Source organism: Phascolarctos cinereus, unplaced genomic scaffold (genome assembly GCF_003287225.1).
Source record: "Phascolarctos cinereus isolate Bilbo 61053 unplaced genomic scaffold, phaCin_HiC Scaffold_6;HRSCAF=336, whole genome shotgun sequence".
Lineage (NCBI taxonomy): Eukaryota > Metazoa > Chordata > Mammalia > Diprotodontia > Phascolarctidae > Phascolarctos > Phascolarctos cinereus.
In genome coordinates this window covers 1921943-1940753 of record NW_027556069.1, presented here as the reverse complement: position 1 = coordinate 1940753, position 18811 = coordinate 1921943, and the positions used below count along the sequence as shown (strand labels likewise).

The window sequence follows — 18811 nt, the reverse complement described above, 5'->3', positions numbered from 1 at the left end:
CTCTCCTTAGAAAGTAAGTCCAGTGTTGGGCACAACACTATAGAGCACCCTTTCTTCACCTCCCAATTACAAATGATTTCTCTCAGTTAAAATTCCGTATGAAATGATTGCACTTTGTGGGGGGAGTGTGCCCTGTCTCTGTGTGTGTATGTGCGTGTGTGTCTGTGTGTGTGTGTGGGTGCGTGTGAGAGACAGAGACAGAGACAGAGAGGGAGAGAGATCCTTAGCCCTTTCTTCAAAACACATCCCCTTTTCAATCATGAGTAAGAGAGAAGAACAGTTCAGCTTGGAGGAGTTTTTATTGTAAGCCACATTTCTTTTAGCTCTGCTTTCTTTTCTCTAATTGTCACTGGTGTGGGACCAGCCACTGAGCCTTTTGATAAAGCATTCCAGGACTCCTGAACTCCTGTATTTGTGGCATCATTTCTACAGGCAATTTGATTTGGTTGCTTGCCCCATCTTCTTCCCCTTCAGACATTTGGCATCAGAAAGATGATCTTAGAGCTGTCCTTGAGAATGATCTCAACAAGCTGGGGAAGAACCCCTCTTCCTGAGAAAAATCTGATAGACCTGCTAAGGTTGGTAAAAGAAAGGGCACATGAGCTTTGGTCAAGGTGTTATTCAGGTTCCTGTCCTCACTCTGACTCCTCCAGGACCCTCATTTAACCCAGATTGCTCCCTTTGTTCAGTCCGAAATTGATACCTTTGCTATGTGATCACCTTCCAACCTCTTTCCCATCTTTGAAAGGCCAAGTGCAGCAAGCTGTTCCAGATCCCCCTGTCACCTACCCCTTCCTCCTTTACCCAACCTATATCAAGTTCACCATGTCCCAGAGACTCCTCTCCCCCCACAAGAGCCTGAGTGTTTTCTGAGGGCAGGAAAGAGGGACCTTGCCTAGGCTTTCACATCCAACTTCCAGGAATACATTCAAGTAGGGCTAGGAGTGAAGCCACTGAAGATCATCCACTCCCTCCCCTCCCATTTCAGAAAGGGAAGAAACCCATTCAGTAAAGGGGTGATATTTGCTCTGGCTCACCCTGGTAACTCTCTGGGTAACCTACACAAATCCCACTTTAGGCAGGAAGCTGTTTCTTGGGAGTGCTTTGTGAGGGATCTTCTGCCTATGAAACTTGGATGTCAAAGGAGACAGATGTCAACATGTAAGCCAACTAGGGTGTCAAGCAAGAGAAACCTGGGCTCAGAGCCTGTTTCAGGTACTTGCTGGCTCTGTGCCCTTGGCCATGTCCCTGACCTCCTCTTGTCCTCATTTACACTTTCTCAAAAATGAAGAGGTTGGACCAGATGACCCCTAAGGTCTGCTTTAGCCCTCCAACTCACAAGACCTTCCAAGTCCATTCTGAGCTACTCCTCCATGCCGACCTCCCTCCTCAATCACCCCTTCCAGGAGAAAAACATCACCAACAAACAAAAAGGAACTTGCCAGTCCAATACTTTCCCTCAAGGCAACTCCCAAGCAAGAAGTTCATCCTGGTAGCCAGTGATCTGACTTGAAAGCCTGCAGTGAAGCCCCTGGGGCTGTCTGCAGCTTCCTCCCCATCAGAGGTGTTCCCCGCTCCAGCCGACCGGCTGCCCTCAGAACCTAAAGGGGTGAAAACGATGGTCAGATACCTACCACTTGGGGACCATTAAACTATATCAGAATTAACTTCGAGGTCTTGAGGCCGGTGCAGTGTGGCCACTAACGTCCCCCGATCCTCAGGTGGGCGTTCAGCTGCTCTCCTGCATTCTCACACCCCGCAAGATTGGAACGCTTTGCCATCAGAAATACTCAGGCAACCATGGGCAGAGCAGAGTTGATGGTCGGTGACGTCAGCGATGGCCTTTGTGAGATCTGAGCCCACCTGGCCGCCTGGCGAGGCGGCTCCACCCCCCTCCCCACAGGCCCCCCGCTGAGACTCCAGGAGCCGCCCATCCGGTTGGTTCAGCTAAACCCCCATTCCCCCCTCCCCCACCATGGGCCCTAATGGGTTCTTTGTACCTGCCCCATCCCCCAACAGAACCCCAGGCAAAAGGACCTGACTATTCTCTTGGGCTCCAGGTGGCTTATCTGACTGAAACCGTTGATTTCCTTTAAATTTTATGTATTTTATTACATGCATTTGAAAACATTATTCTGAAAAAGTGGTCCATTGGTTTTACCAGCCTGTGAAAGGGGTACATGGGAAAGTTAAGAATCCCTGCTCTCAACAGATATATCAAATGTTTTCCAATCCTTCCACGAGATCCATTAAATATTCATTTCTCCTTAGAATCTTTTTCAATATAATTCAACTGAATAAGCATTGAGTGTTTGAGATCATCCTAGGGGCTAGGGAGGCAGTCCTTCCCCAAATGACTACATTTCACCAATAGGAAAACAAACAGGTAAGTTTACAAATGTACAAATACAGAGGATATACAAATTATATATAGAGTGAGATAAAGTCATTTCAGTGGAAGTAGGGGGTGGGGAAAAGAACACAGCAATTGAAACATTAGGAAAAGCCTCTTAGAAATAACATGAGCTGTGCTTTGAATTAAGGCAGGCCTCAAGATACTTACTAGCTTGCGACCCTGATTAGTCACTTAACCCTATATCCTTCAGTTCTTCATCTGTAAAGTGAGCTGGAGAAGGAAATGGTGAACCATTCCAGCATCTTTGCCAAGAAATCCCAAATGGCATCCCGTAGAGTCAGACACAACTGAAACAACTGAAAAACATGGTAGATTCCACAAGGAAGAGGTGAAGAGGAGGGCCTGGTAGGCATGGAGGACAGCCTATTCAAAGGCGTGAAGATAAGAGATGGAATATCATATACAGGGAGCACAAAGTAAGCTAGTTTGGCTAGAACATAAGAGTGCATGATGGGGCAGCTAGGTGGCACAGTAAATAGACTCCGGCCTTGGAGTCGGGAAGACTCGAGTTCAAATTTGACCTCAGGCACTTGACACTTACTAGATGTGTGACCCTGGGCAAGTCACTTAACCCTGATTGCCTCACCAAAAAACAAACAAAATAGTAATAATACTAAGAGAGGGCATAGGAGGGGAAGTAATTGTGCAATCTGTCTGGAAAGACAGATTGGAACCCTAATGATGACCACCAAAAGCTTCTGAATTCTGAACTTCTTAAAAGTCCTAAGTGAGGCTTTATCTTCCCATATCTCTACATACCTCCCCCAGGTCGTCTTGGATCTTGGCACCATTTGCATCATATCTGATTCTACCACAGCTTGGTGCTTAGAGAGGGAACAGGGCCTAGAACCTTGTTGGTCTCAGCTTCCTGCCCATGCTGGTGACTCGGGCTATGGATGATCCCTATGTCCCATTCCTTTTCTCTCCCTCTCTCACCAACATAAACCCACAAGTCAAGACAGCCTCTGCATGGGATCTGCTTGGGACTTTGCTGTTTATCACCAGATGTAGAAAGTTCCTTTTTGACATCTGTGTCATATCTGTATAACTTCCATTGACTTTCACATAAGAATCAGAGTTCTGGGTTTTTTAACTAGAGAAACACCTGGATCACAATCTTTTATTGGCATCCAGAGAGCCAGATGTGCCTGCTACTGAGCACAGCACAGGTGGGCTTCTAGCCAAGCTGTCCCTGCCGCTTGGAGTGCACCAGGGCATTCACTTATGATGATACCCTAGAAGATCCCACATCAATGATTCCTCCTCTATCTGATATGTGCCGTAAGGTCCTGTGGAAAAAGGCACTCATCAAATTGGAAGTACCAGCAGCTTTTCAAGGTTGAGGAAGGAGAAGTTAATCTGTATTCTCCTACCATAACCCCTCAACTTCCAGTGACCATGGGAACAAGGTGCCAGTGGTGAAAGTCAAGACTAGGGGCACCATCATGAATTCTCATATTACAAAACAGACAGAAGAGAGCAGCAGGCAAGGCTAAGAGATGGTGGGTAAGTTCCTCATAAAGTCCTCGTCACAGATGAAACCAAGTACCATCACGCAGCAGAGGCAGTTCACAAAGTAAGGTGACCAAATGGAGAGATTAGAAAAAAGAGACTGACTACTTCAGACCAGTCCATTCCAATAGCACATCCCACTCTTTTCCCAAGGAAAGGCTCAGAGGTTGGTTTACTTAACCATGTTCTACTTCCTTACCTGGTTCAGACATCAGCAGCATGCATTCTGGAAGTGGGGATAGAGACAGAACCCCATCTTAAAAAATGGAGCCTTTTGGGACCAAGAACCCTGTGAAAATCCAACTTGGGTTTGAGTGTCTACTCCTACAAAGGTACTCAGAAGCTATAACCAATAGAGCTCGTGTGGGTCCAGACAACCAGAACTGCAGAGAACTCACCAGCCTTCAAACCACCCAAAATGGACACTTTAGGGATCGACGGGAGGACACAACTTCCTTGGGTGTATAACCTCAAACTGAGGGATAGGAACATATTGAGTCCTACAGGCTTCTAACTCCTACAGGCTTTTCACATAGGCAAAATTGCTCTTCCTAATGACTGGCTCTTGTTTGGAGAGAATCACAGACACACGTTTCCTGCTTCCCATTCACCTTGATTTGATATAGAAAAGAGGTCGCCCATTCACAGTTCTGTGGGGAATATATCTAGGGAGCTGGTGATTGCCTCTTTAAATATTTGTGGCAAAGCTTGAATCTTTCTAATGTAGGGAGATCTATTCTGTAAGGACCCAAATTTGGTCTGAATAACTCGTCAAAGTATAGCCTACCACAACCAACTACTGACCCACAGATCTAGATTGTCCCCTCGGGGTAAGGCAAAGAATTAAATCTAAATAGATTTTGTTTTGTGTATTTATCCAAGATTTTTAAAAAGTCTTAAGTGAAATAAGTAAAAACAATAATTTAATTTCAATAATGTTTAATGAAAATGCAGATTAGTTACTTATAGAATATAAAGAATAGTCCACAAACAAGTTTTTTTTAAAAAAGGGAAGAATTTATCTCAACTAGTAAAAAATTATTCGGAGCAATATTAAATATATCAATACTATGAAGGTCAAACCACAGATTATAATGTGATATTGTAAGCAGTAGGTGGAGGCAATGTCATTTATTAGAAAGATTTGGAAAATTTGACTTTCAAATACAAGACTTAAAAGAAGCATAGAGAAGAAGGTAAAAGGAAAGAGAAACCATAAGGGATTCAATAAGTTCAAACTGTTTACATTCCTTCATGGGACAATGATACTTTTAACTCCTAAAACTTTCTGATTAAGGCAGTTAGAAGGAGTATAGATAGACAGTTGGGCACAGGTGTGAGTCGAATATGATGGGATGATTAAAAAAATAAAATTAAGGATGAGAAAGAGGAATTCACTGAGAAAAGAGGAAAGCGAAAAGTAGAATGGGGTAAATTATCTCACGTAAAAGAGCTTTTACAGAAGAGGGAAAGATGAGGAGCATGTGAACCTTACTCTCACCAGAACTGGCTCAAAGAGGGAATAACACAACCTCACCTGAGTATAGAAATCTATGGTACCCTACAGGAAAGTAAAAGCAGAATAGAATAAGGAGGGGTGGGCTGAAGAGAATGATAGAAGGGAGGTCTGATTGGGGGAGGTAAAAGTCAGAAGCAAAAACACTTTTCAGAATGGACAGAGTGAAAGAAGAGAGAAAGTAGGATAAATAAGGGGGAAATAGGATTAGAGGGAAATACATAGTAATAATAACTGTGAAAAAAATTACAGAAAGTTCCTCTGATCAAGAGGAATATATTTATTACATATTACATATATTACATATAAGAAATATTATGTATTTCTTAAATATATAGAGAACTGAGTCAAATTTATAAAAATAAGAGCCATTCCTAAATTGATAAATGGTCAAAGGACAGAACAGGTAGTTTTCAGATGAAATAATCAAAGTTATCTATAGTCATATGAAAAAATGCTCTAAAACACTATTGATTAGAGAAATACAAATTAAAACAACTCTAAGTTGCCACCTGATACCTATCAGATTGGCTGATGTGACAGAAAAGAAAAAAAGATGTTGGAGGGTGTGTGAAAATTGAGATACTAATGCACTTTTGGTGAAGTTATATACTGATTCAACCATTCTGTAGAGCAATCTGGAACTATACCCAAAGGACTTACAAAACCATGCATACCTTTTAACTAAGCAATACCACTCTTAGGTCTATATCCCAGAGAGATAAAAAAGGAAAAGGACATATATGTACCAAAATATTTATAACAGTTCTTTTAGTGTTGGCAAAGAATTCAAAATTGAGGGGATGTCCACAATTGGGGAACGGCTGAACAAGTTGTTGTATATGATTGTGATAGAATACTACTGTGGTGCTATATGAAATGATGAGCAAGATGCTCTCAGAAAAACCTTAAGACCTACATGAACAGATGTAAAGTGAAATGAGGAAAACATTGTATACAGTAACAGCAATATTGTATGATAATCAACTGTGAGTGACTTGGAATCAGTCAAAAGGCTGCACCCAAGAACCTAGAAGGCCACATGCAGCCTTAAGGCCTCAGGTTCCCCACCTCTGACTCAGCTATTACCAGCAATATAATGATCCAAGACATCTGAAGGACTTATGATGAAAAATGCTATCCATCTCTAGAGAAAAATCTGATGGGAGTCTGAATACAGATTGAAGCATACTTTTTCTCTTTTGGGGGGGGGTCTATTTTCTTTCACAACATGACTAATATGGAAATGTTTTGCATGACTCCATAAGTATAACCTGTATCAAATGGCTTGCCTTCCATTGAGGAGGGGAGGAGAGGGAGGCAGGGAGAGAGAGAATTTGGAATTCAAAAAAAATTTAAATGAATATTAAAAAATGTTTTTATATGTAATCGGGGGGGGTAATACAATGTTAAGTTAAAGAAAAGATCTGGAGTCAGAATTTTAAGTTCACATCCTGTGAGCTTCTTGAAAGTAGGGACTATCTTTGGCCTTTCTTTGTATCTCCAAGCACAGTGCTTGGCACCACAGTAGGAGTTTTATTGTTGTTCAGTTGTGTCAGACTCTTCATGACTCCATTTGGGGGTTTCTTGGCAAAATACTGGAGTGGTTTGCCTTCTCTAGCTCATTTTACAGATAAATGAACTGAGGTAAAAATGGTTGTGACTTGCCCAGGGTCATACAGCCAGTATGCAAGACCAGATTTGGACTAGTAGGAGCTTCAGAAATACTTTTTGACTACCATCATGGCTCTGCCAATTCCTACCTGTACAATGATCTCTCTGGACTTCCATTTCCTCATTCACAGTCAAGGAGGTTGGATTAAACGATTTCTAATATACTTTCTAGCTCTAAATGCAATGACTTTAATTTCTTTTCAATGGTTTAAACTGATTAATGTATATTTTAAAGTATAAACAAGGTCACTGCCAAAAATGGGCATATGAATCAATGTTTTCCTATTATAAAAATTCAAGTGCTCAAATATGTACATGATTTCATGTGTTCAATCTTCACAGGTACTTTATATACTCTCCATTTTTTAATCTTTTTTCCAATTTTGAAGATTACTTGGCTTCACGTCAGTTTTAAGAAGTCAAAACACCCACCTGCTGGGGAAAAGAAAGTTATTCCAATCTAGATGAGAAACTTTCTGAAATCTAGCACCTCATCTTTTCCATCTTATTTTTCCTTCATTTCTTTCTAAAATAAAAAGGTTTAATTTTAACTCCAAAACAAATTTTAAGAAGAGACGGATGAAATTAAAGCAATTGGAAAAAGGAAAAAATTAACTTTGGCAGAAAGAGAAGACGGATTTTTTTTTACTCATCGCTTCAACTGATTTTTTAAAGAGTTCTTAAAGTTGTTTACTGCCTGAACATTCTTTCTTCTGACCAAAACTTCACCCCAAAGCAGAGCTTTTGTGGACAAGTAGCTAAAAAAAATCCAACTTCAAGCCAATGCAATATTTTATATTCAGTTCTAATTGAAATAACTCCATGATGGAATTAGAACAGAATGGTGTCAACAACAGCTGCAATGTCAGTGCATCATTTATTTAGTCAAGGACAAAAGAGTGAGCAAGCCGTCTTCATTCATCTTTTCCTCAGCTGGTTTAGACTGGGATAGGAGAGAAAACACAAATGCAGCGAGCGAAGTCTGACCTTAAGCCATAACCCCAATTCCCCCTAAGAATTCAAAGAGCCAATAAGAAGGACATCCCCTACTCTAAGATGCACCACAAGGTCACTGAGAAGTTACTGACCAGCCATGGAGTGGGAATTTCTATCATCTTGGACCAAGCAAATGTAGACTTTTCCCTTTCCTTCTGAGTGGTGCTACTTAAGGATTCCGTTCAATTTCACACCTTGCATTTTTCCATTTAAAAACGTCTCCAACACATATAGCTATAGAAGTCCTCTTGCAGGAATTGCCACAAACTTTCTGAAGACAAATAGCATTGGGCTCTTCCAATAGTGTAAATGGCCAAGTTCTATCTATTCCCAAATCTAAAAGTCTGTCTTCCGATTGGAAAGGAAGCCTTTCCTTATCCTCCTTAATTCTACTCCCTTTACAATTTATCCTTCATATACCATTATTCCTTCCACATTGTGATTTTCCCCATTGCAATTTTGATATATTATGGGTTGGCATAAGAAATTAAATGGGAATTTGGGGGAAGTTTTGCAGAAGTCATAGGCTACACATGAAGGCCACCAGATGACACAGAGCCGATGACCAAATACTTAACCCAAATTTTACAATATGGTACAGTAAACACCCCATAAAAGAAAAAGAAAAAAATTCAGACCTTCTCTGATGTGAAGGGAGAGCCAAAAGATTTAATGTGGATTTTCCAGATGGCAGAGGTGCCCCTAACCCCTCTACAGGGAAGGGATAACTGTAGCTTGTGTGAACATACAGTTGTTTGCATGTTTTCTCTGCCTTTAGATTGTGAGCTCCTTGAGAGCAGGGACTATCTTTTGCCTTTCTCTGTATCCCCAGTGCTTAGCACAGTGCCTAAAATACAGTAGACACCTAATCAATGTTGACTGACTCTAGGTTTTAGATAAGTATGTGTTAGAGAAACTCAAGGAGTATGTTGAAAGACAGCAGGTGTAGTGGAAAAGATGATGAGTTTTGAAATCAAGGGGTCCAAGTTTTAGTCCTGGCTCAAAGGTCACCTATTAGCTGTGTGACTATGGGTTAAGTCACTTCACCAGAGCTTCAGTTTCCATGTCTAAAAGAATGGAAATAGAAATACTTGCACTTACCCTCCCTCACAGGACTGGGAAGGGGAAAGCACTTTGTAGAACTTTAAGATGCTATAGAAATATTGAGTAAAGAGGTGTATATGGAGCATTCTGGCTGCTGGTACAAGAGCATACAGAGAATACTAGGTCACAGGAGCATCCATTTGGAGCTAAAGGGACCTTAGAGGTCGTCTAATCCAACCACCTCATTGTACAAATGTATAAAATGCGGTATAGTAAAGTTAAGTGCTCAAGGTCACAAAGCAAGTGGCAGCACTAGAGTGCCAACCACAGATCATGGATTCCAAGCTGGAAGAGGCCTTAAAAAGGTCAAGACCAGCCTCCTCATTTTACAGGTGAGGAAACTGAGGCTAGCAAAAGCAAAAATAGATCTAATCAAAAGAGATAAGGAAGGAAACTACATCCTGCTAAAAGGCACCATAGACAATGAAGTAATATCATTACTAAACATATATGCACCAAATGGTATAGCATCCAAATTGTTAGAGGAGAAGTTCAGGGAATTACAGGAAGAAATAGACAGCAAAACTATACTAGTGGGGGACCTGAGCCTCCCCTTCTCTGCACTAGATAAATCTAACCACAAAATAAACAAGAAAGAAGTTAAAGAGGTGAAAAGAACATTAGAAAAGTTAGGTATGATAAACCTCTGGAGAAAACTGAATGGGGAATATACTTTTTTCTCGGCAGTACATGGCACATACACAAAAATTGACCATGTGCTAGGGCATAAAAACCTCACAATCCAATGCAGAAAGGCAGAAATATTAAATGCATCCTTTTCAGATCATGATGCAATAAAAGTTATATGTAATAAAGGGCCATGGAAAGATAGACTAAAAAATAATTGGAAGCTAAATACTCTAATCCTAAAAAATGATTGGGTCAAACAACAAATCACAGAAACAACCAATAATTTAATTCAAGAGAATGACAATAATGAGACAGCATATCAAAACCTATGGGATGCAGCAAAAGCAGTTCTTAGGGGAAGTTTTATGTCTCTAAATGCTTACATAAATAAAATAGAAAAAGAGGAGATTAATGAATTGGGCATACAACTAAAAAAAACTAGAAAAAGAACAACTTAAAAATCCTCAACTAAACACCAAATTAGAAATATTGAAAACCAAAGGAAAAATTAATAAAATTGAAATTAAGAAACTATTGAACTAATAAATAAAACTAACAGCTGGTTTTACGAAAAAAAAAATAAAATAGATAAACCTTTGGTTAATTTAATTAAAAAAAAAGAAAGAAGAAAACCAAATTACTAGTATCAAGAATGAAAAGGGTGAAGCTACCACCAAGGAAGAGGAAATTAAAACAATAATTAGAAATATTTTACCCAACTATATGCCAACAAATTTGACAATCTTAGTGAAATGAATACATATTTACAAAAATATAAATTGCCCAGATTAACAGAAGAGGAAGTAAAATACTTAAATAACCCCATCTCAGATGCAAAAATTTTAAACAAAATACTAGGAAATAAACTGCAGCAACTTATCACAAGAATAATACACTATAACAGGTAGGATTTATACCAGGAATGCAGGGTTGGTTCAATATTAGGAAAACTATCAGCATCATTGAGCATATCAACACCAAAACCAACAGAAACCACATGATCATCTCAATAGATGCAGAAAAAGCTTTTGACAAAATAAAACACCCATTCCTATTAAAAACACCAGAAAACATAGGTATAAAGGAGTCTTCCTTAAAATAATAAATGGCATATATCTAAAACCTTCATCAAGCATTATATGTAATGAGGACAGGTTAGAAGCATTTCCAGTAAGATAGGAGGTGAAAGAAGCACGTCCATTATCACCACTGTTATTCAATATTGTACTGGAAACAATAGCTTTAGCAATAAGAGAAGAAAAAGAAATCAAAGGCATTAGAACAGGCAAATAAGAAACAAAGCTAGCACTCTTTGCAGATGACATGATGATATACTAAGAGAATCCTAGAGAATCAAGTCAAAAACTACTTGAAATAATAAACAACTTTAGCAAAGTTGCAGGCTATAAAATAAACCCACATAAATCATCAGCATTTTTATATATTACCAACAAAGCCCAACAGCAAGAGATAGAAAGAGAAAACCCATTTAAACTTACTGTAGACATTATAAAATATTTAGGAGTCTACCTCCCAAAACAAACCCAGGAACTCTATGAACACAATTACAAAACACTTTTCACACAAATAATATCAGATCTAAATAACTGGAAAAACATAGGCCGAGCTAATACAATAAAAATGACAATCCTACCTAAGCTAATTTACTTATTCAGTGCCATACCAATCAAACTACTAAAAAATTATGTTATAGAGTTAGAAAAAAAAAAACGAGATTCATTTGGAAAAACAAAAGGTCCAGAATATCAAAGGAACTAATGAAAAGAAATGCAGGAGAAGGTGGCTTAGCCGTTTCAGATCTTATATTATAAATCAGCAATCATCAAAACTGCTTGGTACTGGCTAAGACATAAGGAGGTGGATCAGGGGAATGGGTGAAATATGCAAGACACAGTAGTCAATGACTATAGTAATCTATTATTTGATAAACCCAAAGACCCCAGCTTCTGGGATAAGAACCCACTCTTTGAAGAAAAACTGCTGGTAAAATGGAAAAGAGTAAGGCAGAAACTAGGCATAGACCCAAATCTCATACCATATACCAAAATACAGTCAAAATGGGTTTATGACTTAGATATAAAGGCTGATAGTATAAGTAAACTGGGAGAACAGGGAATAGTGTACCTATCAGATCTATGGAGAACAGAAGAATTCATGACCAAACAGGAGATAGAGAACATTATGAAAAGCAAAATGGATAATTTTGATTACATTAAATTGAAAAGGTTTTGCACAAAGAAAGCCAGTGCAACTAAGATTAGAAGGAAGGTAGAAAATTGGGAAAGAATTTTTACAACCAGTCTCTCTGATAAAGGCCTCATTTCTAAAATATATAGAGAATTAAGTCAAATTTACAAGAATACAAGCCATTCCCAATTGATAAATGGTCAAAGGATATGAACAGACAGTTCTCAGATGAAGAAATTAAAGCCATCTATAGTCATATGAAAAAATGCTCTAAATCACTATTGATTAGAGAAATGCAAATCAAAAGAACTTTGAGGTACCACATCACACCTATCAGATTGGCCAACATGACAAAACAGGAAAATGATAAATGTTGGAGACGATGTGGGAAAATTGGAACATTAATACATTGCTGGTGGAGTTGTGAAATGATCCAACCATTTTGGAGAACAATTTGGAACTATGCCCAAAGGGCTACAAAAATGTGCATACCCTTTGATCCAGCATTAGCACTTCTAGGGCTGTATCCCAAAGAGATCAAACAAATGGGAAAATGACCCACATGTACAAAAATATTCATAGCAGCTCTTTTTGTGGTGGCAAAGAATTGGAAATTGAGAGGATGCCCATCAATTGGGAATGGCTGAGCAAGCTGTGGTATATGAATGTAACGGAATACTATTGTGCTATAAGAAATGGTGAACAGGCTGACTTCAGAAAAGCCTGGAAAGGCTTATATGGTCTGAGGCTGAGAGAAGTGAGCAGAACCAAGAGGACTTTGTACACAATAACAGCCATGTTATGTGAAGACTAATATTGCTAAACTGAACCCTTCTCAGCATTACAAGGATCTAAGACATCTCCATAGGCCTCAGGATGGAAAATGCTGTCCACATCCAAAGAAAGAACTGTGGAAGTTGAATCACTATCACTTAATTTTACCTTCTGTTGAGTTTTGTTTCATCTTTCTGATGGTTCCTACTACTGGTTTTAATTTTTACTTACAACTTCACTAATGTGAAAATATGTTTAATAAGAATGTAAATGTAAAGCCCACATCAGATTGTGCACCGTCTAGGGGAGGGTGGGGGGGAGGAAGGGGGAGAAAAATGTTCAAGTCAGAAGCATATGGAAGTGATTGTTGATAAATCAAAATAAATTAATAAAATTTAAAAAAATAAAGTTATTAGCTTCCAATTGCTCTATTCTAACTTTTGAGGAAGTATTTTTTTCAGTAAGCTTTCGGACTTCCTTTTCCATTTGGCCAATTTTTCTTTTTAGGGCATTCTTCTCCTCATTGGTTTTTTGGACCTCTTTTGCCATTTGGGTTAGGCTATTTTTTAAGGTGTTCTTTTCTTTAGTATTCTTTTGGGTCTCCTTTAGCAAGCCATTGACTTGTTTTTCATGGTTTTCTTGCATTACTCTCTTTTCTCTTCCCAGTTTTTCCTCTACTTGTCTTACTTAATTCTCAAAATCCCTTTTGAGCTCTTCCAAGCCCTATGACTGATTCACATTTTTCTTGGAGGCTTTGCATGTAGGAGCTTTGACTTTGTTGTCTTCTTCTGGTTGTGTGTTTTGATCTTGTCACCAAAGTAAGATAATATAGTCTGACTCTTTTTGCGCTGCTTGCTCATGATCCTGGCCAATTACTTGAGTCTTAAGCTCTTTGTTAAGGGTAAGAGTCTGCTTCCAATCTGGAGAATGCACTTTCCCAAGCTTCATGGGTTTTATACAGCTGTTTTCAGAGATACTTGTAGGGACCTGTAAACTTTCAGTTCTTGCAAGTTGGTATGATAAGGGGCAAGGTGTTTACTCCTTTTCTGGCCTGTGCTCTGGTCTATTAGTGACCACAAGCACTCCTTTCTGTCCTGGAACTGTGAGGAATGTTTCCTCTCTACTGCCACTACAAGCTCCACCACACCAGCACTCCTCCTCGCCTCAGGACCATCGCCCAGAACTGTGACCCAGATCCAAGTACAGGCAAAGAAAAGATTCTTTCCTCAGCACTGGCAAAGAGATCCCTATGATTCCCCTCTGATCAGCCACTGGATTCCCTCTCAGTCTGTGGGCTGGAAGCTCAGGACGCAGCCACAGCCCCCGTGCCTGCGCTCTGCGCTCTGGAACTAGCTCTGAGACCTAGCTCCTCTCTCACCACAGAAACAGACTTTTCCCACTGACCTTCTAAGTTGTCTTTGGTGTTTGTGGGTTGAGAGGTCTGGAAGCCGCCCCAGCTGCCCACGATTACTGTGCTCCTCTCACTGCCTGGCACAGTATACCTTTCTGATCAACCATCCAGGTTGTCTTGGGATGGAAATTTGGCTCACTCTGTCTTTTTGCGGGTTCTGCTGCTTTAGAATTTTTTTAGGGCCATTTTTATAGGTATTTGGAGGGATTTGAGGGAGAGCTCAAGCAAGTCACTGCTTTCACTCTGGCATCTTGGCTCCACCCCCCCCTTCCCCTAGAGCAGCTCTTGCCACCTAACCATGGTTTCCCCAAGGGACATCAGAATTTGGCTTTTAATTCTCCAGAAAGAAATCTTAAAGTACCTTAAGCTTGCATGTGAGCAATCAGGCTACTAACATAGCAAATATAGGACAGATTTCATTTTCACCTGGTGAAAAATGCAAAATATAAAAGATTGGTACTTGTTCTCAGTGCCTGGCAGGTACACAGCAGGCACTTAATAAAAAGTTGTTTGATTGGCTGTACCCGCAAAAGTCAAGACAACTGTTCTTCCCTCTCCAATGGTCTTACCTATCTCCACAGGGTCTATTCTTAGGCTGAGGTCTCCCTTCCACTAAAAAAAAAAACCCTTGGGATCAGCAGAACCCAACCATCTCCCCCCATTGGCATCAACCTTCCATCTTATTACTCTCCCTTTATATCTCTGTGTTTTTTATTGTAATGGTTGGGAGTGGCTCATAGATGGGACTCTAGCCCCAGAAGTGGATTTAGATTAGAATCCACCTGGGAACTTTGCTGGCTTTAGGTTGAATGCTGTGTTTACACTTCAAAGCTCCTATGCAGCTCTAGGCTTTTCATTAGGAATGTTTGAAAGTCTTACATTTCAGTAAAAGTTCATGTTTTCCCTTGTAAGATTATACTATATTTATGGGCAAGTTACTTTGTAAGCTTATATTCTGTGTTCCTGAAATATCATGTTTTGAGCTCTCAACTCCTTTAGGGGAATGGCTGAAAATCCCATGTATTCCTTACTATGGCTCTTTGTTACTTGCATCCTTTCTTTAAAGGATGCTGGCAACACTTTTTCTTTGACCTGTAAACTCAGGATTTGTGCTGTAATGTTTCTGGGAGTTTTCATTTTGGTAGGTCCTTTCTGGGGATCTTTATATTCCATTTCTTCTTTGTTTTGTGGATCCATAATGTCTAAAAAGTTTTGTTTGATTTCTTGAAATATTATATATAAGCTCTTTTGAATGGCATAGCTTTCAGGTTTTCTAATACTTCTTAAATTTTCAATCCTTAACCTTTTTTCCATGTTACTTTTTTCTATGATATGCCTTATCAATTCTTTTAAAAAGAATGTTTTCATTTTTTTGCATGTTTATGGTATATCACTTAAGTTATCTTATGTATAATTTCCCTTGCCATCCCAGAGAACTATCTGCCATGACCAAGAGTATTTTTAAAGAGAAAAAATAATGCAACACAACTGATTGATACATTGAAAAATCCAGGGAGGCAGTAATAGCTTTGGGTGCAATTGGAAGTGGGCATTGAACAAACAGAAGAAGACATTGGAAGTGTAAGTAAAGAAGAGAAGAGAAGAACATTTTGAAAAAAAACTGTTCATACATGTTTCACCTGTTGTATAATAGAGTTAAAGTCATAGTGATTAAATTATTTTCTAAGTAAACACAGAAAATGCAAGTTATAACCGATCACTGGTCAAGTCCATTGACAAGTCTTATCAAGCAAGTGTCAGCAAGCAAGCATGTCACGCACTGTCCAGCATTTATCCATACGAATATATGTTTATAATAATTTGTTTACAATATGACACCATAAGGTTACATGATAAGATATTAGATCATCAAAATTTTGCTGTAGGGAAAATCTACAAATTTACAATAAATTATTAAATTTAAGATGCATAATTTTAAGAAAATTAATATATATTACTATATTTTGATATACAAATTTCAGAAAAAAACAATAAAAGTTTAAAAAATAAATTTACAGGGGGGTGATGAGTAATTTTTTTTAAAGGAATGATAGGCCAAATAAGTTTGTGAACCTCTGCTTTAGGGAGAGAGTAGGATATAAACAGAATTCCCCCAAAAGATCAGTTCAGGCCCATCAATATTTGTTGAATGTTCACAAGGTGAAATCAGATGGTTTTGCAAATGACTTTTTTTTGACATTGAGAAAAGAAACATATTCCTTATCTTTCTGGTCTTAGAACATCTAGAGAAATGAGGGTACGCTAGTGAGATGAGAGTATAAGAGGCAGTAGAATCTAATGGATACATTGCTTACTTCTGAGTGTGGAAAATCTGGGTTCACATCCTACCTTACTAGTTGTGTGACATCAGACAGCTCTCATCACCACTCTGAGTTTCAGGTTTTTTTTTTCTCTGTAAAATGAGAAGGTTGGACTAGTTGACCTTTGAGGTCCCTTCCAAATCTAGATCTGTGATCTTAAATGTAATTTGGGGCAAGTCCCTTTACCTTCCTGGGTTTCATTTTGCTCTGTAGCATAAGGGATTCAACTCAGTAGATGCTGAGGGTGATCTGAGGTGGAGATTGAAAGTCTATGATCCTTTGGAACCATGTGGTGTCTTGAAGTAAGGACTGGGCAAAGATGGAAGTGGGGCAACAGACAAAGAACACACAGAAGAGATTTGAAGGAGAGGCTTTATTTAGGATGGAGGCCATGGTCCAATGGCAAGAATAGTGGGATATGGAGTCAGAGGAGCCAGACTGGAACCCAAGCTCTACTACTACTACAAAGACTCCATCTAGATTCTCCTTTAAGGTCTGAGTTTTGTGTATTCCAGGGTAAATTTCCTTTCACACTATGCTTGGGCTTTCCTGATTTGACACTGGAAAACTATTGTCCAAAACTTGCTACTTATTTAACAAATATCCTTCATAGCTAAGACCAGCCATTTTCTTGTACATATTTCCCCCTGGTTTTGTACTTGTCAGTAGGTTACATTTACACTTTGCCTGGTGCATAGTGTCTGGACATGGTTGCTTCCCATTTCCTTGGACTCACCTATTTAGTTATCCTCTGACATGACTATCCCTCCCTAATCTATGTAGAAGAGCATGGTCATTAATCTCCCCAGCTTCTCAGGGCAGGGGAGCCTGGGAGAATCCCCAACCTTCTGCCTTAACTTTCTTTCATTTGAAGAGGGAGTTGCCCAGCAGCAACTGCCTCCAGTTTTTAGCAGCCTAGGTTTTGTCAGGGGCACACTTAAGTGCATGCTTGGATGTACCCAGGTCCCTCACTCCTCTGGCCTGTTTTTTCTCTCCTCATGCCTAGAGAAAGGAGGTTAAGATTTGCTCCTTCCCTTTCCTAACCCTTTCCTCCTCTGCTCAGGGGGTTGTTAAAAATCCAAGTCCCATTCAGGGGCTGGTGGTCTGCTGCTGCTGCTGAACTCACTGTTCTATTCTCTTATGTGTTGTCCAGGACACCACCCCACCCCATCCCCCTGACTCTGTTCAAACCTGGGCTCTCCTCCAACCAGAAGAGACACTGCTGCCTGTTCCCTATGACAGTCTGGGTAATAAAAGTTGAAAGAAATGACAGAGAGGTCCCCCCTCCCCTCTCTTCTCCCTCTTCCCTCTGTTCTGTGTGGATACTAACCCTGCCCTTCCATCCTCGAACAAGGTTAGTCATCTTTGTCTCTGGAGGAAGAGGAGGAGGAGGAGAAGGAGGAATAAGTTGCCTTTTTCCATGAATCTGTATAGCAGGGTGTCATGAGCAGCTGGAGATCTGCCTGCCCATAACCCTTTCCTCTTCCCCTCCCCTTTCCTGCTCAAGGATCCCATAAGTTCCTGCATTTTCCTGTGCATGAGTTAAGCCTCTCCCCTCCTCCTTCCACTGCCTCTCCTGCAGCCCCTCTGCATCCCCCCTCCTTATATTCTCTTCTGGCACCTCTTCAACCTGCTCCTGAACCTCCCCCCACCACAAATTGGCTTGTTTTAGTGCCCACAGAGATGTGTTTGGGCATGGATGGCGGGGTCGTGGAAGTATTAGTACCTTTGTTTATGCATGTGTTGTGAGTGTAAGTAGGATAGTGCATGTGTGTGTATATGTATGTACCTCTGTGTGCCTGCTCCTCCTGGGCTGATTCTTGCCTGGGGCTTCCTGCCTGCCCAGGCCTTTGTCTGGAAGTCTAGGGCTTCGGGGTGGGGTGGCATAGAGGTGAGCAGCAAAAAGCCTTGAAAACACTCCCTCCCACCCCTACTCAGGTGGAAATTTCCATCCTTCCATCCTTCATTCCTCTCATCCTTGGCTTGACCTTGGGGCTGGGAAGAAAGGAGACAGTCTAGGATGAGCCTCCCCCTTCCCTTCCTCATCCTCGGAGCCAAGGGGGTGAATTTTTCTCAGGGATGGGTGGATAAATCTTTGCTGCCACAGGTGACTTGGTCCTACAAACAGGCAAATCCCTCTTTTACTGTTTTAATTAAGCAATACCATTCTGACTGTCATTCTGAAGGACACAAATCTTCTCTTCTACCCTTTCCCCATTCTATTTCATTCCATTTAAGGTTTCTTTAAA

The 18811-nt window shown here is 40.1% G+C and overlaps 1 long non-coding RNA gene and 1 pseudogene across 1 annotated transcript; one reads left to right on the top strand and one right to left on the bottom strand.

Annotated features, from left to right (window-relative positions):
• Window positions 1–280: 280 nt before the first annotated feature.
• On the bottom strand, window positions 281–18103 carry LOC110203983 (uncharacterized). The gene is made up of 2 exons (XR_013487736.1): window positions 16591–18103; window positions 281–1601 (listed from the first exon to the last, which is right to left on the bottom strand). It is a non-coding gene; the product is annotated as an uncharacterized LOC110203983 (long non-coding RNA).
• LOC144458182 (putative monooxygenase p33MONOX pseudogene) lies at window positions 1838–4442 on the top strand (annotated as a pseudogene).
• Window positions 18104–18811: the final 708 nt, after the last annotated feature.